This window comes from Dasypus novemcinctus, chromosome 2 (assembly GCF_030445035.2).
Source record: "Dasypus novemcinctus isolate mDasNov1 chromosome 2, mDasNov1.1.hap2, whole genome shotgun sequence".
NCBI classification, from domain to species: domain Eukaryota; kingdom Metazoa; phylum Chordata; class Mammalia; order Cingulata; family Dasypodidae; genus Dasypus; species Dasypus novemcinctus.
The window spans coordinates 76,769,437-76,794,807 of NC_080674.1; the positions used below are offsets into that span (position 1 = coordinate 76,769,437).

Sequence of the window (25,371 nt, forward strand, 5' to 3'; positions counted from 1 at the left end):
GAGTTATAGCATTATCAGATATTGACATACAGTTTATTTTAATTTTTTAAAGATTTATTTTTATTTATTTCTCTCCCATTCCCCCTACCCCCATTGTCTGTTCTCTGTGTCCATTTGCTGAGTGTTCTTCTTTGTCCATTTCTGTTGTCAGTGGCACAGGAATTGGTTTCTTTTTGTTGCATCATCTTGCTCTGTCAGCTCTCTGTGTGTGCGGCAGCATTCTTGGGCAGGCTGCACTTTCTTTCCCGCTGGGTGGCTCTCCTTACGGGGCGCACTCCTTGCGCATGGGGCTCCCCTACATGGGGTGCATACCTGCATGGCATGGCACTCCTTGCATGCATCAGCACTGCACATGGGCCAGCTCCACACAGGTCAGAAGGCCCGGGATTTGAACTGCAGACCTCCCATGTGGTAGGCAGATGCCCTATCCATTGGGCCAAGTCCGCTTCCCCTGACATACGGTTTAAAAATAAAATAATTAAAACAGTAAGGCACTACATAAGAGGCATAGATAAATAGAAGAGAATTAGCGAATTAGAAAAAAATCCTAGTAAATGTAAGAATATCATATTTGATAGTCAAAATAGAGATACTAAACTTATAGAGAAAGTATACTAAACAACTGACTATATAGAAAGGAAAATGTTTATGTTAGGTTTCTGCTTCATACCTTATGATGAAATAAATTCCAGATTAAGTTTTTAAATATGAAAAATAAAACCATTGAATACTTGGAAAAACATAGATAAATATACATTAATAATATAGCTCTAGGTAAGGTCTTATAGAGCCTATTACAAAAACACAGAAACCAAAGGAGAGAACTGATTTTACACATTTGAAATACCTACATCCAAATCATTACATATATTGGGAGCAGATGTGGCTCAAGTGGTTGAGTGCCCGCTTCCTACATATGAGGTCCTGGGTTTGATCTCTGATACTTCCTAAAAACAAAACAAACAAACAAACGAAAAAACCAAATCTCATTGGGGAGTGGCTGTAGCTCAGTGGTTGGGCTTCTGCTTCCCATGTATGGAGGTCCTGGGTTCAATGCCCAGCACCAATTTAAAAAAATCATTATGTATAATATATGAAAGCAAGTGAAAAAATGCTGGTAACCTATGTAATAAAGTTATAAAACTAGCTTAGATTAGGTCCAATAAATATTTATTGAATGCATGAATCAATCAATAAATTTGAAAGCACTCTTAAATGAGAAAGACACTAAGGTCCAGCAGAATGTTAGACAAAGGACATGAATATGAAATTCCTAAAAGAAATACAAATACTCAACATATATATATAAAAATTGCAATTTCATTCATGTAAAACAAATCAGATTAAAATGAATCAACATTTTTTTCACTTATTAAATTAGCAAAGATTAGAAAGAATATAATTCCATAGATTCCTAATTTCACAGAACCCAGATAATAATGTAAGTGGCATTCTCATTTTGGGACATCAATTTGGAAATATGTATTAAAAGTCTAAAACATTTATACTCTTTGAATTAACCATTTCATTATGGGAATTTTATCCTAAGGGGAAAATTTAGGAAGACCATAATTATTTATGAAAATGTTTACTGATGCATGTTTAAAATTGTAAACAAAACAAAACAAAAAAACACCAATGGGAAACAAATCTCCAATGCACCACTAAAAATATGTTTTTGAAAAATATTTAATAAAGGGAGAGAATGCTCACTGTCTTGACTTGGGTGGGAAAGCAGGTTGAAAATACTGTGTGTAGTAGACAACAGCACTGACATTTGTGGAGCACTTCCTATGTATCAAGCATAGTACTGAGTATTTTACTGAAATATCTTCCTTTGCTTCAATGGGTATAAATACTAATCTTATTCCCATTATATGGAGAAGGAGTCAAGGCACAGAGATCTTAGGTTTAGAGATCTCTTTTCAGAATCTACTTAACCACTATATTATGAACTTCTTTTAATTAAAAAAAAAATGTGTCAATAAAGTATATAAGCCTGGCAAAGCAGCCTTTAAATTGTTACTAATGGCAGGAATAATTGGTGATTTTTATTCTTTCTTTTTAATGCTTTTATTTCTCCCAGTTAGTATTTATTTGTATTATTATCAAGGGGAAAAGTGCAACAGTTTTTAAAGTTCCCAAATTAACCAAGCTCCAATGTAAATGCCTCCCCCCGCCAAGACCCACCCTTTACTCAAGCTCTCATGCCTACATTCTTCATTTGTTCTTCAGTGGAAATTCCATAATGATGGTTCTGACACAGTATAGGTATTAAATCATTATCAGGCATAAACATAAACCTGACGCTGGTCATATATTATAGTGGTTATATGAGTGGAACCTGAGTGCTGGGTTCAAATCCTGACTTGGGCTAATCAATTAACCTGAGGAAATTATTTTCTCAGTAAAATGGAGAGAAAAATTAGAAGCTACCTACTTGGTTTGTTGTGAAGACTAAATGAGTTAACATATATAAAACATAGTAGCCCCTGTAAACACTATATTGTTAGCTATTATTTTTATTAGTGTGCTTACTAAGTTTTGACAGCACATTATTTTAGAAAGGTTTTCAACAAACTGAATTCTTTCAGGTGTATTTCTGGTTTACTCTGTTAACTGGACATTGGAATTTATTGGAACAGACCACTGCCTGAACATTCTATTTGGTTATTATTAACAGTGACATCATTTACCAGTCAGTCTGATAATTGAAGGATATGCAAAAATTTTGCAAAGTCAGATTATTAAAGAAATTAATAAAGACAAAGGCTTAACCAAAATGGTTGTGATTCCTATTAAATTTGGGAAATTGAACCTCAGTCTTGCGCATTTTTCTTGGGGAGAGCAAACTCAAAAGATAACATTGTGAATTAATTATGCTCCCTGTGTGTGAGCACCAGTTTTTGAGAAACATCAAAGGGGACCATGTAAATGGAGTATTTGATTGACTTTGTAGTAGCGCTAATAAATGCTTGACTTTTGCCAATGTGGTAATTTAGAAATGATAAGTGGAACCTGCCAACAATGCCATTTTGCTTGATTGCCCCATAATTGCTTTTATGCCATTGATATCAAACTGTGCACAATTAGAAACTATTTTAATTCTTATAACAAATAAAACATTTCGTTTTTACGTGGCTAAATAACGTCTCACAGAAGCAATATCCTTATGTCATAGAATAATGGCTCGATATGTCCATTAAAGTAAGACCTGCCCTTCTGATTGGTGAGGTGCTATTCATAGGCAGGGTTAATAGATTTATTTTTATTTCATGTAATATGTACATGTAAAATCAGAATGAAGTGTGCTAACTATACAGAAGATATACTTAAAGGATGCACTTAAAATATATTGTCCAAAACTTAACCATATACTTCATTCTAGTGTGCAGATAGTATTGAAACATGGTAGCACAATTTTTTTAAAACTCTGAACTTTTAAAATGATAAATAAGACTTGAAATGCAAGGTATCAAAAGAAAGTTAACAGAATAAAGGCTATTTTGAGTGTCTGTAATGCATTTATGACTCACCATGTAAAAATCTTACATAACTAGTTTATTCTAGAGCTGTGACACAAGAAATATAGGGCTTTTTGTTCCAAAGTGTGGCTCTTTGGTGGCAAAACAAGATTATCAGGTAAAATCTCCCCACTCTTCAAGGCTAATTTGACTCTAGATGGGGCTGGTTTTGGTTGGATGGGGCATTACTTAATTCCTTTGTGTGTCAGCTTGCTCCTCTATAAAATAATGTTCACCTCGGTTTGTATAGGGTTTACTATGTGCCAGACACTGTCTGGATGCCTTACATACATTGACACATTTAATCCTCATTAAACGCTCTGTAAGATAGGTAAATTATGGTCCCCATATTAAAGATGAGGAAACAGGTAGAGTGGATACATGACTTGTTGAGGTTAAATGGCTGATAAGTAGCAGATGTGGATTTGAACTCAGGAAATCTAGTTTTCTAAAGGTGGGGCTGTGGTAGTTTGATACTATTTATGAATTCCAAAAAGAGATATTGATTATGTTTGTAAACTGGGATGTTTCTCTGGGTATGATACCCCTTTGATTGCATTAAATTCAGAAGTTTCACTTTTACTTTATTAGATCAAGATAAGGGCTTTGATTTGACCATGTCATTCGTGCATGCAGGGTTGAGTCCCTGCCTCCTTGGTGGGCTATATAAATGGACACTCAATCAAGAACATGGAAGTAGATTCATAGAGAACACAGAGGAAGAGAGACAGCTTCATAGACATGGCAGAGGCCCTGGGATGAGAGATGAGCTTGACAGTTTGCAGCTGAAGAGAACAGAGCAGCGGAGAAGCCCTGAATGATGAGCCTTATTCCAGTACACACCTGAGATCAGAAGAAGCTGGGACCATGGAGCCTTAAGAGAGAGAAGGAAGGCTGAACCTTCACAGACATCACCTGCCATCTTGCTTCAACATGTGGCAAATGACTTTGGGTGAGGAAGTACCTTGAGTTGAACTCTTTAGGGCCTTGTGACTGTAAGCTTCTACCCCAAATAAATACCCTTTATAAAAGCCAACAGATTTCTGGTACTTTGCCTCAGCACCCCTTTGACTGACTAATATAGGGGCCAAGAATAGCCCCGTCACAGAATTATGAGCTGATTAAATAATATCACATGCAAAGCTCCTAGGACTCAACAGGAGTCCTATTAACTAGGTTTGGTTCTAATGCCACCCTTATCAACGCTCTACAATTTTCCTATACTTCTTATGCAGGACAGCTTGATCTTTTACTTCCTTTTTCACACCAGTGGTTGTGGAGGCTTTGACACAAAGCACCTACCCTCAGAAGCCATTTGCTCTTCAGATCTGGTATTGAGATACACTTCTTCAGATTCCAAACACTACTCACTCTGTTAGATCTTTGGCCAGTACCCCAGTTTTGTTTTGTTTTGAATTTTTAAAATTACCTCCTCCTCTGTCTGCTTGTTGTCTGCTTGTTTTCTTTAAGAGGCAAGGAGAACCAAACCTGGGACCTCCCACGTGGGAGGTGAGTGCCCGACCACTTGAGCCATTTCCATTCCCTGCCGGTTGTGGCATCTGCTGGTTGCAGAATTTGCTGCTTGTGGTGCCTGCTGCTTGCAGTGATTGCAGAGTCTGCTCGTTGCAGTGTCTGCTCACTGTAGCGTCTGCAGGATCTGCTGGTTGCTGTGTCTTGCTGGTTGAGGCATCTGCTCGTTGCAGCATCTGCTAGTTGTGGTGTCTGCTCATCTTCTTTAGGAGGCACTGGAAATTGAACCCAGGACCTCCCATGTGGGAGGCAGGCTCCCAATTGCTTCAGCACATTCACTCCCATTACCCCAATTTTTAATTGCCCTTGTTAAGTCACTTTAAATCCTTTTTGAAACTAGGTGATGTAAATACAAATACATCAGCTCAATTAATTTTCCAGCATCAATTTGGGGTAGCTGTTATTACCCTATTCCATAGTCACTGAAACGGAAGTTCAGAGAAGTTAGGAAATTTGCAGGTGATTACGTACATACACAGTCCATTTTAGAGCCAGGATTCAAATCAGGCAAGTCTCTTTCAATAGCCCCTCAATCTACATGAGACTGCATCTCCCAGAGGGCCCTCCAAGAAGAAGAGGGTATGCTGGCAAGACTCTCCTCAACTCTCTGGCCAATCAATTTGGAGACAGAACCCTGAGGGATGGAGTGGGAGGCAGAACTCAGGAAGAAGGAAGGGAAACTGGCTCAGGCCTTGGAATAGAGGTGTCGGAAGCAGTCCAGGGCTGAGCCGTGGCCTAGAAGTTTCAGGGAGCACAAAGACCTGGCAAGAGTCCCCAACAGCCATAGCACATGTGTCAAAAAGATTTTCGACAACACATTAGGATTGATACCTGGGGGGAGTATTTAGAGCCGGGATGCCCAGTGGGAATGGAACAACACTTGAGAGGGCACTGGGAAATTGGAAGTGGGTTGGCCACAAGATAATTGGGAGGCGCTACAGGCATTAAGTGGGCAGAAGGCAGCCTCGTGCAATGAAAAATTGCCCCATATCTTGTGACTTACATGTGTCTCAAATTTCCTGCTGGACTTTTGAAAAACCAGTTTATAATGATCTGAACCTAGAACCTAATTTCTTTGTGCAAATCAACACAGCATATTTTGGTAAGATTTAAACATATATTTATACTATTTTTGTTCTTATGACCACTCATTTTCTTGATCTTCTTTTGCAGAACATCTTCTGGCCTTTTACTTCTCTAAAATCTAAACCTTAGGTTGTGCAGGCATGCTGCATTTTATAATACCTTCCAGTGTAGAAATATCTGACATTTACCTATTGAAATGCATGTTTTCAAATGAAAAAACATGCTCATTTTATTTCCTCTACATTAAATTAGTGTTTTAAAAAATTATGACAGGTGGTGGGTTATATTATCTACAAATTTCATTTTGGGGCGGCAAAGGGAAAATTCTGAAATTGTTGTTATTAAGAAAGGTGGTTTGTTTGATAAAGTTGAGAATCACTGATATATGTAAATTTACCTGATTCTTTTTAATATCCACATGGTGTGTGAATCAACTGCAATTTATTTAACCTTCTATTGCTGGACTTTTAGGTTAAAAATAGCTTATCCATTTTTATACCATGCAGCAATAAATGTTTTATATATATATAAACATTATATATATAAATGTATATATATTATATATATAAATATATATGTCTTTGAGTATTTGTAAGGTGAGCTCCTAGTGCAATTACTTATCTAAATATATGTAGTATATTTTTCTAGATGTTGAAAAATTGCCTCCAAAAGTTGAATGAATTTCTCTTTTACCAACAGTTGTTTTTCCTCAACATTGAGTTCAAACAATCCTTCAAACCCATTGATATGATAATTACAAAAGGGTATCTAACTTTTTTTAATTGATAAAACCCCACAATTTATTGAAAACGGGTAACTTTTAGTAACTTTGATTAAAACCAGTCAGCTTAGTGATACCGTTACTCAGGAAAGCAATATGTACAAAAGTCTTAGGAAAGGGAGTATAAAACAATTTGAAAAGAATACAACTTGAAGAAGATTGGATTACTAGAATGGACATGTGGCAAACAATATAAAACATGACAAAGAGCCACACATGAGAAAACTGTGTACCCTCAAGCCTGGGGGTTGGGGACTCTCAGTTTCTATATTCTTGGAATATATCCCATGATTCTTTGGGAAGAGTGTTTGGCTGGAACAAGAGACCTCACTGCTGACTGCTGTATAGCTAGTCCGTGCTTAGAGCACAGGCCCCAGGTAAGTTACATCTGTTCCCCCAATCAGCCCCATAGGAGAGATGTGGCAAGGACTGCCAGACAATGGATAATTTAGAAATAAGCTACTCTGCAGCTAGTCACATGAAAACTCTAAACTAATTAAGCCTTGCAATTCCCTGATGCAAATTCCCCCTAACTACAGAGGTAGAGGAGCAAAACATGGGAGCTGCCTTCAAACTAATTTTGGGGCTTTGGTAAACAGGGATAAAAACAAAACATTGTCCCACAGGTCAGCTTTAAAAGAACTACTGGGCATGGCAGGTGAAAGATTCCATAGCACCATTTAGTATCCACAGCAGAAAGAAAACGTGGGGAGGTGTATATGCTCTACTGTGGTCACTGCTGCAATACGGTCCCTTCTGTCCTGGCCTGATTTGTGCAGCTGCTCCCAGCTGCCCTCTCATGACCCAGAGCTCTCACTTCTCCAAGCCCAAACCTCCCAGCCTCAAGCATGCACAGAATGGAAGTGCCAGATGCAGAAGGTTCTCTGATGAGGTGGGGAGGCGGTCCTCCCAAGAACATGAGGTTCTTCCACATCACCTCGATTGGGCAAAGAGGATGATGAGTTACAGGTGGCAGAAGGCAGCTCTGCAGGCAGGAAGGAGTATTTGGCTGGGAAAACGACAGAAGTTGCAGCAGGCGGTGTCTAGGGTCACCTGGGTTGGGGGAAAATGAGGCTAGAAGCAGTAGCAAAGCTTTAAGCAATGAGAGAACAGTGTGCTTCCCCTTTCCCCCTTCCCAAATTCCCCAAGAGGAGCCCCAGGAACCATGCTCCCTGCTGTCAAACTTCACACTCAAACAGTAAGTCTGAAGGGAAGAGGTCTCTTCAGGGTCCAAGAAGCACCCGTTCAAGGTCTATGTTGCCAGGTTTAGCTTCCTGAATCGCAGCTTCATTTGTGTCTGTAAGCTGCTGCAGATCTGGGCAAGATAGCTAGCGAGCTTCTTAATATTGTCCAAGGCCTCTGAACCCAGTTGTGCAATATTGATTTTCTGTAAGTCACTTGCCAAAAATTGCACACTCTCTCCTTCTCCCATTGGCACAGTTAGAAAAATCCTTTTGTTGTCAGCGAGAGGGCTACCATTCACTGAGATATTGTAAATCTGCTGTCTGGCTGCTGGAGTGTGCAGGCCTGGGGTTTTGAAGATGCTGGAATCAAACCTGGGTGTCAGGCCTGGAGTTGGTCTCACCATAGACAACTCCAGTCAGCCCAAAGCTGGAGGAACAGTGTTCCAACACTTTGACCTTTTGTTTCGTATGGACTGGGTTCTCCTGGATGGAAGACATATTTTGACTCTTCCAGTTTGAGGATTCTTATTTTTATTTTCTTCTTCTTTCACTATCATCTCATCCACTTGTATTGCTTTTTGTGTTTTGGCAGATTTCAGGGGTGTCTGAATAGCTTCTGCTGTTCACTTGTTTATTTCTGTGATATCTAGGTCAGCCGTTGCTGCCTTTTCCAAGCCCTGCTTTTTTCCTCCATGGGTGAAGCGGTCGAGCCAGTTCATCTCGTGCAGCGCTTTGGAGAGCTGCAGGATCTCAATGTTGTACAGGTATCCATCTCCTCGAAGAGGTTCTGCCTGTCTGACTGAATGTGCTTGGATTGATTTGTACTTTGCGGTCAAAGTCCTTGAAAAAGGAGGTGAGTTCTTGGCTCCACAACAAGTTGGTCTTGGTGGCCCTTCCTAGCTGGAGCTACTGTGTTTCCGTGTGGCTGTGGGTCTCTCTCCAGCTGAGAAGGACTGGCTCTGTAGTGAACTGGACATTTGACTGCCACCACCAAATTCAAACTCCTGGTATCTAACCTTTAATTGCATTTCTTTAATTGCAAGGGGGCTTGACCCTCTTTTCACATCCTTTCCCCCTGTGACCTACTTTTTAATATCTTTAGTAAATAATCTCTTTTGAAGAAAAAAGATTACTCTGCTAATATCAGTTCTTTAAGAAATATTAAAGATTAATTTCAATAATAACAAGTCAGAAATGTATAGGAAAATATATTCATTTTACAGTTTAGGGGACAGTTACAGTAAATTCATTCATAGGTTAAAAACAAAGAGTTATTAAGTACTTATCGTGTGCCAGGAAAATCCAAGGGTTAGCAAGACATACTGAACATCCTCAAGATACCCCATAATTTAGTGGAGAAGACAGGCTAATCACAGGCCACTTCAAGGAAGTAAGAGGAAAGCTGTAGTGGAAGAAAGGATGGGGTGCTGAGGGCACCCTGGGTGGGAGGAAGGATGACACACATGACACAGTCTTTGGAGCAAGAGGAAAGACATCCTGAAGGAAGTTACTTCTCACGTGAGACCTGAAGCTTAGGTGGGACTTGGGCAGATGAAGGAAGCTGGTGAAAAAGGTAAGAATTCTCCAAACTGGTGAAACAGCCAGATGAAGAATTTTGGAGTAAAAGATTCCCAGTATCTTCAGCAAACTTTTAGAAGTTGAGTTTGGTCAGAAGGTAGAGGGCAAGGGGAGAATGGGAGAAATGAGGCTGAAAGGGAAGCAAGGGTCAGATCCTGAAGGACTTTGTATGTAGGACTAAAAAGTTTGCATTTTATTTTGAAGGCAATGGGAGCCAGTGAAGGGCCTTAGGCATGGAAGTGATACCTTCAAACATGCACTTGAGAAAAATCACCATAGCTCAGGGTAGAGGAGAGATGGGATTAGAAGACAAAACAGCAGATTCGTGCAGTAGTACACGTGGGATGTGAAGGTGGCCTGAACTGAGGTGGAGGTCATGTTGTAAAGCACTGGGGCTGTTTGGAAAGCAAGAGTATACACAAGGAGACATTCATGTTACATGGACTAGGGGACTTCAGAAACCAAAGGCATAAATCACCACATGTGACAAAAATATGAAAACCAAAGAGCAAAGCTAAGCCAAGGAAAACACAGCAAGGAAGAGCACAGGAGCATGAAATGACTATGGCTCCCTCCAGATCTCCAAATGAAGATCAGTTACTAGGTGCTGTGTAATTAGAACTTTTAAATTAAAAAAAAAAAATTATTTTTTCATAATAAATAAAAAAAGTACAGAAAATAACACAATCCTTATACCCATCACTTAGATTTGGTGTGTTAACATTTGCCATACTTGGTTGAGCTCTTTCTCTCCCTTTTTAGAAAATAAAATATTATTAATACTAATGAAGCCCTACTCTTCCCATCACTTCTTGCCCATCCTCAATATAATCACTATAATGAAATCAGTATATAGCCTTCCCATGAATATAGAAAATGCTTTTTATTTCTATGCACATATTTGATAAACAACAAAGAGTATGTGTTTTTCAAATTTACATTAATAGTATACTTTATGTATGGCAACTTTTTTCCCTGAATATTTCATTCCATGTTGATAAATATAGATCTAGGTCATTCATTTTTATCTCCTGTATAATATTCCATTGTATGATTAAACGTATTTATTCATTGCTTTATTTTATGTACAGTTTAAAAAAAATTTCCATTACAAAGAATGCAACAGTAAAAATGTTTTTGTTTGCTAAAAGTTGCCAATACAATGGGTTGGCTTTTACAAAGGGAATTTATTAGGTTAAAAGCTTACAGTTCTGAGGCCATGAAAGTGTTTAAATCAAGGCATCATCAGAGATGCTGTCTTGCCAGGCTGTAGCTGTGGGTGATCAGGCACATGGAGCTGCACAATGTTGGTCTGTTTTTCTCTCCTCTTTCCTCCAGGCCTTGTTACTTTCAGCACTGGGCTGCTCCATCTGCGACTTTTCTCTCTCCCAGGCTCATCAACTTCTGGAAGCTTCTCTCTATCTTGGCAGCTTTTTTCTGTGTTTGCAGGTTTTTATTCTTCTATTTATAAAGGATTCCAGTAAGAGGATTAAGACCCACCCTGCACTATGCCCTACTAGAGCAATCTAATCAAATGGCCTTGACTGATCTAATCAAAGGTTCACATTAGGCTCAAATTTTTTAAAGATTTTTAAAAATTTATTTCTCTCCCCTTCCTCCTACCCCCACCCCAGTTGTCTGTTCTCTGTGTCCATTTGCTGTGTGTTCTTCTGTGTCCGCTTGTCTCTTTTGTTGTTGTTGTTGTTATTGTTGTGTCATCTTGCTGCGTCAGCTCTCCGTATGTGTGGCTCCACTCCTGGGCAGGCTGGACTTTCTTTCAAGCTGGGTAGCTCTCCTTATGGGGTGCATTCCTTGCGCATGGGGCTCCCCTACACAGGGGACACCCCTGCATGGCATGGCACACTGTGTGAGCATCAGCACTACACGTGGGCAAGCTCCACACGGGTCAAGGAGGCCCTGGGTTTGAACCATGGACCTCCCATGTGGTAGGCAGATGCTCTATCTATTGAGCCAAGTCCACTTCCCTAGTTTCAATTTAAGAACATAATTTTCTTGAGTCTTTCATAAAAGACTCAAACCAATAAAACATACTTTCACTTGCTCATGGTAGACATGTAGAATTGGGATTTTATGCATAATATGACACCTAACTTTCCTGTGGGTGAATGGGCAAGGGCATTTTAATTTTTTAAAGTTTGTTATAATTCAAGAAATTAAAGCAGAAGTCAATAGTGGTACAAAGCCTGTTGTATATAGTTTATGAATGTTAGAATTAAACTATTATATATACAGATTTGTCAAGCCAGTTTAACTTCTGAGAGTAAGAAATTCTAAAATGGTTCTCACCATGGATTCATGGAATTCAGTACTAGCAAGAATTTCTCTAAGGCAAGGTTTCTCAACCCCCTAAAATACTGACATTTCAGGCCAGGTAATTCTTTATTGGGGGCTGTCCTGTGCATTGTAGGACATTTGCAGCATCTTCGGCCTCTACTCACTAGAGGGTAGTGTTTTGTGTGATCTATTTAAGAAATCTTTGCTTACTTCAAGGTCGTAAAGATACGCTTCTAAGTTATCTTCTGTAAACTTTATTCTTTTCTCATTTAGGTGTGCTATCCACCTGGAACTGTTTTTTGTGTATGGTATAAAGTAGGGTCATGATTAATTTTTTCCACAAGGATATCCAAACAACCCAGGACTATTTATAGAAAAGTCCTCCTTTCCCCAGTGTGCTACAAGAGATCCTTTGTCATAATTAGACGAGCCTACATATGTGGGAATGAATCCTAAATGCTTGGTTCTACCACCCAAACTTTCATCTTTCTGTTGCCTTTCTGGGTTTAATTTCTGTACTAAATGCTTGACTTTCAGCTTTCTCTAGCAGACTCTGACCTGGCTAGCTCATTTTCCCTTCCCAACATCCTTGCTTCAGGATAGATTTATAATTCTGAGTGCTGAGCACATAGTAGGCCCTCAGTAAATATTTTATCGAAGCAGTCTTCTTTTCCTCATTCTTAACCCCTTCTCCCTCTTCTCTTTCCTGTTTTATCTTGAAAAACCAACTAAGTGATGCACAGAAGTGCTACTAAGGATTCTAGGTAGCAAACAGTTACCTTCATTACATAAGCAAAGAGGAGAAAGTCGACTGTTTTAGTGTCACTTGCTTTCTTTGAGGCTGTGAACTTGAGGAAGTGGGCCGGAGAGGCAGGTTAAGTTCAAACACCTGCTGGCAGACTGTCACTCCCCCAACCTGCTAACTATTCCCTAGAGTAAGCATGAGCTGTTTCTGTATATCGGAGGGGATTAGTCACCAATTTTTAAATCTTCATCCAATATTTGAATTTATGCTAATACCTGTTAGCTATCTTAGGATATAAAACTGAATGCACCCCAATTGCAAGCAGTTGTGACTTATAATACTCTGCCACCTCAACAGTGGTAATCATAGTAATTACATTGGTATAGCAATAATAACAAGGACAAGTAGCAGTGCCAAGAAAGAGTTGCCTCCCTGCCAAGCCATGTCAAATAAATAAACAATCATAATTCTGCTTATTACCCAATGCAGCTTCAAGACAATTTACGTATTACCCCCACTCCTTTCCAATTAAATTATACCTAAGCCCCTTTTATAACAGGCATTCTGAAGCCCTCATTGATATTAGTGATGCTGTTGCTAAAACTATTGGCGTTTGACCTTTTTTTTTTTGATGAGCTGCCAGGTACTCTTCTAAGTATTTTACATATATTTCTTCATTTTACCCTTACAACGGTCCTATGTAGTAGGTACTATTCATCCCCACTTTTCTAGAATCACAACGCCAGTAAGTTGCAGAGTCAGAGCTCAAGCAAGGGTCTGCTGGACTTCTGAGCTGGCTTTCAGGCACGGTGCATGCTATAGCCATAGCACACAACCTTAGCACAGTGCCCTGTGGGCCACTACATGTAGTGAGTCTCCTCTAGCCCATTCCCAAGGCAGGTGCAAAAGTAGGTATGGATGTGGTTGGTGGACAAACAGTGCTGAAACTTTCTGTCTTGCTCTGGTTGCAATTCAGAAGTCAGTACAGCATAAAAATTTTGACTCACCTCCCTGGGCCACAGACTTTCTCTTGTTCATTGCAAGGCATTCTCGGTAGAGGCTTTTAGGCAAGCTGTATTCATAATGAAGTTTGCTGGCCGCTGTGTTCTCTGGAGCAGAGGGCCAGATTCAGTGACCGTGTAGAGTCCTTCCTGATCTATGGGTTTAGGATTTAGTGACAATACTCCTTCTCTGGCTCCCTGGCTACTATTCCCTGCTGTGGCCCCCATGACTACCCTTCTTCCACCCTGCATTACTTTCCTAGAGCTGCCATGACAAGTGACCACAAACTGGGTGGCTAAAAACAACAGAAACTTAGTTGCTCCCAGTTGTGGAGTCTAGAAGTCTGAAATCAAGGTGTAGGCAGGGCCACATTCTCTTGGAAGGTTCTAGGGAAGAACTCTTCTTGTCTCTTTCAGCCATCCTTGGCAGTCCTTGTCATGTAGCTGCGTCACCCATCTCTGTCTCTGACTTCACACGGATGTTTTCTCTGTGAGTGAATCTGTGTCTTCTCCTTTTCTTTTAGGGACACCAGTCATAGGCTTGAAGGCTCACCCTACTCCAGTATGACCCCATCTTGATTTGATTGCATCTGCAATGAACCTATTTCCAAATAAGGTCACATTCTGAGGTACTAGGGGTTAAGGAATTAAACATATATTTTTTTGGTGGTGGTGGGGGACACAGGTCAACTTACTACACACCCCCACTCTCTCTTAACAAAAAGTCATATGGGAAACACCATTGATCTCTTTTGATTTGAATGTCAGCATGTGCTGTAACCTACAGCTCAATTGTCCATCACACCTGAACCTTCTTTTGGCTACACTTGGTGGATCCTCTCCCTGACTTTCTGCTGCAACATTTCCCAAACTCGGGTTTGGGGATTCATTTAATTTGAATTATTGTGAAAATCTAAAACTTTTTTTAACCCGATTTTTATCTGAAACTTGTCTTATGCAAAGATGATTCATAATTAAGAAAGATTTTCATAAAACTTAAAGTTCATAAATCAGTGCTCCTCGAATTTGAATCCTTGGCATGTTTGCAACCTATAGGTGTATTCTTAGAGGGTCACAGAAGGAGCTGGAGTGATTTGGGTTTTCTGCTTGAGAAATGCTCTAAGATCTTCCCTTATATCCCATGGTATTAGCTCCCTGCCCTGTCACCTCAGTCTCTCTGCTGATCCTGTCCCTTTCCTTTTACCCCCCTTTACTTGTAGCCCTGATATTTCTCTCCCTGCATTTCTTACTTCTTGAATCCTTTTCCATTCCATGTTTCTTGTCATGTTCTGAACCTGCTTTTCCTTCTCTGCTGCTTGACCCCTTCTTCTCTGCCCCTGACATGTCCATTTCTGTTTTGGTTTTAAGGTTATTATTTGGCTGTAAATGGGAGCTCAGAGAAAGTTAGCATGAATGAACAAGTCATCTGAGAAATGCATCAAGAAATAGAATTTTCTTATGATAATACTATACTGTTGAGAGAAAGTATAGAACTCTATAAGTTAATGGACCTTAAGAAAGGAAAAAGAAAGGCTTAAAAGGAGTAGATCATTGGGAGAACATCAAAATCATTGTTAAAGGTCTTCTTTCCAAAGGAAGTCAGTATTTCTACATTTACACTATTTATTTACTTGGTGAGTCTTTCATTTTTTATTTAGATGTGTGGGTCATCTTATCATAGGCTTCTGTTTCCCAGTTCTAGATGAATTCAAAATTCATTCCCTTTCTCACACAACTCCCACTAAGAGGGAACTTCCAAACCGCTCCAGTTATCTCTGGGGTTGCTCCCCTACCATCTCCAGCAAACTCACAGAAAAGAACCACACACTGATTCCTCCTGAGAAGTCTAGAATAAATGACTCTTAGTTGTGTCCTTAAATTCTTATTCCTTTGATTATGTTCAAACAGAGTAATATTTATATCATGGAGTTAAGCATTTTATTATTTCCTAGCTTACATAATCTTTAATTTTTCCCTCTGTATATGTCATGGTTATATATGTGTTCTGAACCAGACAAAATTATTTTACATCTTTGGTTGGTTGAAGGTGGTTAACAAGTAATTTTTGCTTTGAAATATCCCCAAGGCTGATCACAAACTATAGAGGTCATGAGAACTGAAAAGATGATGGTGTCCTAAATCTTCTTATTAAACAAAATAGATCAGGTACTCTAGTTTTTCTTGACTACATCCTAATTCTATTAAAGTAACAGTAAAGGCATCAAGGGAATTCGCAAAGACAAAGAAAGTGGAAGAAAGCTGATGAGAAACAACAGATGAGAGAGAGTACAATTTTGGAACATGGAAAGCAAATGGACAAGTGTAAATAACAAACCAAAGAGAATTGAAAATTTTTTAAAAACGTTTTTTAAGATTTTTTAAAAAAGATTTATTTTTTATTTATTTCTCCCCCCCGCCCCCGGCCCCCAGTTGTCTGCTCTCTGTGTCCATTCGCTGTGTGTTCTTCTGTGACCGCTTCTATCCTTATCAGTGGCACTGGGAATCTGTGTTTCTTTTTGTTGCGTCATCTTGTTGTGTCAGCTCTCCGTGGGTGTGGTGCCATTCTTGGGCAGACTGTGCTTTCTTTCACGCTGGGCAGCTCTCCTTACGGGGCGCATTCCTTGCACATGGGGCTCCCCTACGTGGGGGACACCCCTGCATGGCACGGCACTCCTTGCGCACATCAGTGCTGCGCATGGGCCAGCTCCACATGGGTCAAGGAGGTGTAATATGGGGGCATTTTTGGGACTTGGAGTTTTCCTGAATGACATTGCAATGACAGATGCAGGCCATTATATATCCTGCCATAACCTACAGAATGGAGTGGGAGAGAGTGTAAACCACAATGTGGTTTATCCATGCTGTGTTTGGGAGGTGTGGGGAGTGGGGCATATGGGAATCCCTTATATTTTTTGTTGTAACATTTTGTGTAATCTAAGTATCTTTTAAAAAAATAAAATTAAAAAATTAAAAAAGATACTTAAGTGTCTTTAGAGGAGAAACCAGTAAGAAGAAAGTCATTTTTGTATTATAGAACCCTAGAAAGTTTCAGGAATTGGAGACACTAGATATTTCTGAAGGCAAGATTACATAACAGAGCCCAAAACACTAAAACTGACTAAAAGTTTGTAGAAGGGTCAGCTAGAGTCCAAGATTCCATCACTCAGCTAATTCAGCCCATGGCATAAGACTGGAGGTTTACATTCTAGAAATATTCAGGTCTCAGGGATACCAGACACAGATGAGGACAATGGCATGGATTGAAATAAAATCGTGGTTGGAGGATTAAGTGAAAGTCCATACACTGTATGGCAAGACTCCCTCTCCTTCCCCCAAATCCTTGTCTCTGCTTGGCTTTGAAAACACTGAGCATCTTAGGTAGGATGTTGGAGGGGTTCCATCCAGGGAAATTTGCCAGTTTAAAAAATAACAACAGCAACAAAAGAAAGCAAAACACCTACACATACTGACATTGGGGGAGTCCCCAAGAAAAGCGAAGACCCCACTTAATCAAGTGAAGGTCTACAGTTGATAAACCTGGCTCACCGGTATAAAATTTCCAATTGGCATTTTAATCCTAACTATTAATCATTAGTGGATAATCTAGATTACCTGATATTTGAGAAAACTCCCTAATAATAAAAAAAAAGCTAAAACTAACAAAATGGAAAAAGAAGTAGTGGAAATGCAGGAGGAATTATAAAAAATTATGATAATTCCATAAAACTAAAAATATGCTAATGTGCTGGAGGTGCAGTTAATGTTGGGGTTTAAGATATATTTAGGGGATTTGAATCTCTGGACTGACAATGTGATAGCCAGGTCCTGAGCCTCACCAGACTCCAGCACCTACAATCTGTTTTATTGGACTTACCACACTCAGCTAAGATGGAGTTGAAGAAGGACAACCACCACACCATGGAGCCTAGAGTGATTACAACTGAAAGTGGGAGGATTGCATCCATGTGGAATCTGAGCCTCCTCTTGACATAGAGGTGCAATGGACACAACCAATCCAATGTCCACATAGAAGAGGTGGCATTGGATTGGGAAAAGTGGACATGGTGGCTGATGGGTATGGGGAAAGGCAGGAAGAGATGAGAGGTGGAGGCGTCTTTGGGACATGGAGATGCCCTGGATGGTGCTTCAGAGGCAATCACCGGACATTGTATATCCTCACAGGGCCCACTGGATGGAATGGGGGAGAGTATGGGCCATGATGTGGACCATTGACTATGAGGTGCAGAGGTGCCCAAAGATGTACTTACCAAATCCAATGGATGTGTCATGATGATGGGAGGGAGTGTTGCTGGGGGGGGGGGGGGGGGGAGAGGTGGGGTGGGGGGGTGGGGATGAATGGGACCTCACATATATATTTTTAATGTAATATTATTACAAAGTCAATAAAAAAAAAACAACTAAAAATATGATTTAAAAAATCACTCTTATTGAGTGGACAGGGGAGGTAAAATGCATGTATATTATGGCTGATGTATGAGTTAAATCCTTGAAGGAATTCAACATATTCTATCTAAGGGAAAGAAAAAAAAATCATAAGTTATTTAAAAAAAAAATTGTGAAGGTAGATATCAGAATAAATGACTATACAGTCTCGAAGCCAAACTCAGCATGTAAATGCACTGCCTTTCCCCCAGTGTGGGACATGACACCCGGGCATGAGCCTCCCTGGCACCGAGGGATCACTACCAAGTACCAACTGATGACGTAATTAGAAAATGACCTTGAATAAAAGGTTCAACTCGGACCAGCAGAATATCCCAGCCTACATATAATAACAGGAGTTTAAAATGCTTTTTGACCTAAATTAAGGGGGAAATGGAAAGGACAAATGAGTTTATATGGCTATGAGTCTCTAAAAAAGAGTCTGGAAGTTGTCAGAAGGATTGCCCTTATGCACACCTGAGCAGAGTCTCAGAGACAGATAAAGTAGATACAAGCCCAGGTATTGATTCTTCTGAGGGCTAAAGAGACCCACAGGTTTTATGGTCATGGCAGATGGAGTTCACTGCCATGTCAGTTGGCCCTTCTTTGGAGTTGGTGTTTCTGCGTGATGGAGCTGGACTCAGATGGGATCTCTTTTCACAAGCCTTTCCTGTTACTTTACCAGAATTGTAGTTAGTGCTGGGGTTTAAGATATATCTAGGGGATCTGAATCTCTGGACTGACAATATGATAGCCAGGTCCTGAGCCTCAACAGACGTCAACTCCTACACTATGGTTTATTGGACTTACCCCACTCAGCTAACATGGAGTTGAAGAATGTCAACCACCATACCATAGAGCCAAGAGTGCCTACAACTGAAAGCAGAAGGATTGCATCCAGTATCCATGTGGAATCTAAGCCCCCTCTTGACATAGATGTGGAATGGACACAACCAATCCAAGGTCCACAGGATGGAGGAATACAGTAAGGATTAGAGTGGACTTACTGATATTCTATTCATGAACTATTGTGGTTAGTAATTGAGAAAATGTGGCATTGGAGTGGAAAAAGTGGCCATGGTGGTTGCTGGGTGTGGGGAATGGGAGGAAGAGATGAGATGTGGAGGCATTTTCAGGACTTGGAGTTGTCCCGGGTAGTGCTGCAGGGACAATTACCGGATGTTGTAGATCCTCCCATAGCCCACTGGATGGAACGTGGGAGAGTGTGGGCTATGATGTGGACCATTTACCATGAGATGCAGCAATGCCCAGAGATGTATTCACCAAATGCAATGGATGTGTCATGATGATGGGGGAGAGTGTTGCTGTGGGGGGAGTGGTGGGGTGGGGGCGGTGGGGGTGAATGGGGACCTCATATTTTTTGAATGTAATATTTTTTAAAAATGAATTAAAAAAATAAAATAAAATAAAAAGAATAAATGGCTATAGTAATTAAAATTATTTTGGGGGTAGGAAATAGAAGAGGGGGCAGTTGGTTATAGAATGACTATCTTTCATTATGAGCGCTTGAGTACCATTTGAATTTTTAAATTATGTACATATATAATTTGATAAAAATCAAAACTAAATTTAAAATATTATGGTCTCACCCAAATATATAATTGAAAATGAAAAAATACTACCCTATGAAAACAAATAGAGATGGAATTCATATGAATATTTAAATAATAATAACTTCATGTGGGTGTGGTGTGCATGTGTCTGTAGCACAGGCTTGTTTCCCAAGGATTGGTAGGTTATTTGCAATTCTTGAATGTTTCTGTGTGCCTTCTCAAAGCTTTTTTTTTTTTTAAGACGATCTATTCAAGGCAAATAGGCTTAGAAGTTATACAGTATCTTCTAGGTCAGAAGGCAGATTTTTTCTTGATCAGTATAAATATAATGCCCTCCTCTGGGGCAAAGGATGGCTAGATTTACTAGTAGCCTATTTATTTTATTTATTAATTTTTAAAAAGATTTTATTTATTTTTAAAATTTATTTCTCTCCCCTTCCCTTCCCCCCCTCCCCAGTTTTCTGTTCTCTGTGTCCATTTGCTGCGTGTTCTTCTTTTCGTCCGCTTCTTTTGTTATCAACAGCACGGGAACCTGTGTCTCTTTGTTGTTGTGTCATCTTGCTGTGCCAGCTTTCTGTGTGTGTGGCACCATTCCTGGGCAGACTGAACTTCTTTCCTGCTGGGTGGCTTTCCTTATGGGTGCACTCCTTGTGCATGGGGCTCCCCTACGTGGGGGGCACCCCTGAGTGGCATGGCATTCCTTGCGCACATTAGCACTGCATGTGGGCCAGCTTCGCACAGGCCAAGGAGGCCCAGGGTTTGAACCACGGATCTCCCATGTGGTAGATGGACACCCTATCCACTGGGTCAAGTTCCCTTCCCATAGCAGCCTGTTTAAAATATTGAGGTTTCCTAACCTCAGATTTCCTCAGCTATGATGCAAATCCAGTCTATGTTTCATGTTGCCCTGTGGGATTTGGGGAGCAATTAAAGCCAATTTGGAGGATTGTGGGAACATGGGGTTGGACTAACCAGCAGAGCTCAATGCTCTCATAAAAAGAAAGATCCAAAAGCTGTCCGAGGGACTTGCTTTGGAGGTAAGCAGACCAGGACAGTGCTACACAACTCTTCAGGAGGGTGAGGGACAGAGAGACAAAGAAGCTGAAACAAATGTGAGTTACCAAGCCCCCACTGGGGGCTCCTCTTCCCCATCCCCAAGATATTAAGCTGCAGTAAAACCCCTGGCTCACTGCAGCTGACTGAGAGGGGAACAGATATCTTCCTTTCTGCCAGCAGTTTCATGGAAAAAGGGAGGGTGAATAGGGCTTTTTTTTTTTTTTTTTTTCAGTGAACTGAGTGAGTAGAGCCTACCTTCATTCTCAGCTCTGGAGCTTCAACACAGGAACACAGGAAAGCTAAGACTGAAACAACTTCATGGAAAGGGGCACCAAGGAGTGTCATCTGCTGGCAGGTCTGGAAATTACATGGACAAAAACTGTTTTTGGATTTCTCTGTATCCTTATCTCTGGGAGAAAATCTGTACCCCAATAGTGAGTTCTAGGCCTGAGTTTGATAACTTAAGCCAGGCAATTTTAAAGACTTAGAATAAGTTGAACCAAATATCAAAGAAGAACTGTGAAAACACAAAAAAAGGAAAAACTAGGAAAGAGAGAGAAATTGTTCATCAGAGTAAATCCACAAATTCAGATGCCTAGACATCAGCAAAAATTACAAGCCATACTAGGAAACAGGAAGAGATGGCACAGTCAAAGAAATTAACCAAATACCCTGAAAACATACAGGATTTAAGATAACTAATCAGTGACAATCATACAACTCTCTTAAGTCACTTCAAAGAATTTAAAGAAAATAGGACTAAAGAAATAAAGGATATTAAAAAGACACCGGGTAAGGATAAAGAACAATTTGAGAGCCAGCAAAGAGAAGTAACAGAACTTATAGAAATGAAAGATATTATGGATGAGATTAAAAATACATTAGAGGCTCCTAAGAGCAGATTTGAATTGCTTGAAAACAATTAGTATTTTGAAGACAGAACATCTGAACTGAAAAAGACAGGAAAACAGAAAGAGAAGTGGATAGAAAAAATGGAAGAGAGTTACAGGGATTTGAATGATAATGTGAAATGCACAAACATTCACATTATTGGTACCCCAGTAGGAGAAAAAAAACAGAAAAGGGGCAGAAAGAATATTAGGAAATAATGATGAAAATATCCCAACCCTTATGAAAGACATAACTATCAATACCAAGAAGGACAACACAGCCCAAACAGAGTGAATCCAAATAGACCTACTCTGAAACACCTGCTATTCAGAATGACAAATATCAGAGATAATGAGAGGATTCTGAACACAGCAAGAGAAAAGCAAAGCATCATACAAGGGAACCTCAGTAAGATTATGTACTGACCTCTCAGCAGAAACCATGGAGGTGAAAGAAAGCTGTATAATGTCTTTAAGGTTCTGAAAGATAAAAACTGCCCAGCCAAGAATTCTGTATCTGGCAAAACTGTCCTTCAATAATGAAGGTGAGGGTAGTGGTTGTGGCTCAAGCAATTGAGTTCCCATTTACCATATGGAGGGCCAGGTTTGATCCCCAGGATCTCCTGGTAAAAAAAGAAAAAAGGCATCTCAGACCTGCATGGTGAGGCACAGACCCCCATGCACTGTGGAGAGGCACAGGCTCCCATGTGGTGCAGAGAGACACAGGCCCCCACACAGTGAAGCAACATACCAAAAGAATGATGATGCAACTAGATAGAAAAAAAAATGAAGGTAAGTTCAAAGTCTTCACAGAAAAACAAAAACTGATAAATATGTTAGCAAAAGACCAGAATTGCAAGAGATACTAAAGAGAGTGCTGCAGCCTGAAAGGGAAAAACAAGGGTGAAACATTTGAAGAAGAGTTTAGACATGAAGATTAATAGCAAGGGTAAACTAGAAGGTAAGAAGAAAGACAGTGGAATTATATGACAACAGAGAACCAAAGGACAAAATGGATGAAGTAAATAATGACTTTACAGGAATACGTTGAATGTTAATGGATTAAAGTCCCCAATCAAAAGACATTGACTGACAGAATGGGAAAAACATATAAGCTGGGAAGTGGATTTGGCTCAACAGATAGGGCATCTGCCTACCACATGGGAGGTTCAGGGTTCAAACCCAGGGTCTCCTGACCCATGTGGTGAGCTGGCCCATGCTCAGTGCTAATGTGCACAAGGAGTGCCCTGCCATGCAGGGGTGTCCCCCACTTGGGGAACCCCACGCACAAGGAGTGCATCCCATAAGGAGAGCTGCCCATTACAAAAGAAAGTGCAGCCTGCCCAAGAATGGCACCACACACACGGAGAGCTGACACAGAAAGATGATGCAACAAAAAGAGACACAGATTCCTGGTGCTGCTGACAGCCAATGGACACAGAGAGCAGACAACTGGGGTGGGGGGTGGGGGAAGAGGAGAGAAATAAATAAAAAATAAATCTTAAAAAAAAAATATATATATATATATAAGCTGTCTATATGTTGTCTGCAAGAGACCCACTGCAGATGTAAGGACACAACCAGGTTAAAAGTGAAAGGTTAGAAAAAGGTATTCAATGCATATGGTAACCAAAAAAGAGCTGGAGTAGTGATACTAATATTGGACAAAATAGATTTCAAAGGCAAAACTGCTATAATGGATAAAGAATCTCATTTATATGTTAATAAAAGGGGCAACTCACCAGGAAGAAATAACTATACTAAATATTTACATACCTAACCTGAGGGCCCCAAGATATATAAGGCACATGCTGGCATTATTTAATAGATTAATAGATGTCCCTACAATAATAGATAGCGACTTGAATACACATTCTCAGGATTGGATAGAACATCTGGACAGAGGATAAAGAAACAGAGAACTTGAATAATATGATAGATGAATTAGACCTAACAGACATCTATAGAGTATTGCAGCTCCAAACAGCAAGATATCTTTTCTTTCAAGTGCTCATGGATCCTTTTCCAAGATAAGACCATATGTTGGTTCACAAGACAAATCTCAATAAATTTAAGAAGATTGAAATTACACAAAACACTTTCTCTGATCATAAAGGAATGAAGCTGGAAATAAAAAATGGATAGAAAAAGGGAAAATTTATAAATATATGGAGATTGAACAACACACTCTTAAATAGTGGGTCAAAGAAGAAATTGCAGGAGAATTTAGCAAATATATTGAGACAAATGAAAACAAGAACACAACGTATCAAATCCTATGGGAAAATGCAAAGGCAGTTCTGAGAGGTAAATTTATAGCCCTCAATGCTTACATTAAAAAAAGAAGAAAGAGCTAAAATTCAAGATCTAACTGCATACATGGAGGAAGTAGAAAAAGAACAGGAAACTAATCTCAAAACAAGCTGAAGGAAAGAAATAGTAAGGAACAGAGCAGAAATAAATGAAATTGAGAACAAAAAACAATAGACAGAATCAACAAAACCAAAAGTTAGTTCTCTGAGAAGATCAACAAAATTGACAAATCCTTAGCTAGACTGGGCAGAAAAGAGAGAAGACACAAATAAATCAGAAATGAGAGGGAGACATTACCTCTGACTGCACAGAAATAAGAGAGATCATAAGAAGATACCAGGAACAACTGTATGCCAAAAAACTAGGCAATGTAGATGAGACAGACAACATTCCTAGAAACACACAAACCTACACTGACCCGAGAAGAAAAGAAGACCTCAACAAACCAATCACAAGTGAAGAGATTGAAACAGTCTTCAAAAACCTCCCAAAGATGAAGTGCCCAAGACCAGATGGCTTCACAGGTGAATTTTACTTCTTATTCAAAGATGGTGTAATACCAATCTTGCTCAAGGTCTTGCAAAAAATTGAACAGGAAAGAACACCACCGTACTCATTCTATGAAGCCAACATCACCTTAATACCATAACCAGATAAAGATGCTATGAAAAAAGAAAATTACAGACCAATATCTCTAATGATTATAGATGCAAAAATTCTCAACAAAATACTTGCAAACCAAATCCAAAAGCACAATAAAAGATATGGGCTGGAAGGATTCTGAGAGGTGCACCTCAGCCTCCACTACAATCTACTCCATGCACCATAGAGATCTACTTGCTTATATAGGAGGTTCCAGGCACACAAGGTCACCAGGCCACAATTGATATTCCTTGTTTCTCTTCTATAAGACACATTCTTTTTTTCCTCACTTTGGCCAGCACCTGTGCTGGCTTATGCAGTTTATCTGGTGGAGACATTGTACCCTCATTCCTGAGGTATCTGAGCCTCTGATCACTACGCCCTTCTCAGGCTGTGGCTAATGTACTTGTCCATTTATGAACATCATTGAGTCAGGGAAAACAAGAGCAGGTGGATCACAAGGATGTCAAACATTCTTCCCTGCCCCCACTGTGTAGGAACAGCTTTATCTCCCCCTGCCAGGGTGGTGACTCCTTCCTTTGATGCTGATTTCTTGGCACAAGGAACCAAAACCCAACAGGCAGTAGGCATAGCCTTTGTTTCAGTGGAATATTTAGTGTGTCCTCTGTGGAAGTGTTTCACCATGGAGTTCAGGACTTCTTTCTGAATGAGCCTAAACTTATGAAGAAAAAAGCACATATTCTTTAAGTACACTACTGGGACTGAAGG

The 25,371-nt window shown here is 39.9% G+C and overlaps 1 pseudogene; it reads right to left on the reverse strand.

Moving 5' to 3' along the window:
* Positions 1-8,173: 8,173 nt before the first annotated feature.
* On the reverse strand, positions 8,174-24,980 carry LOC101436904 (borealin pseudogene; annotated as a pseudogene).
* Positions 24,981-25,371: the final 391 nt, after the last annotated feature.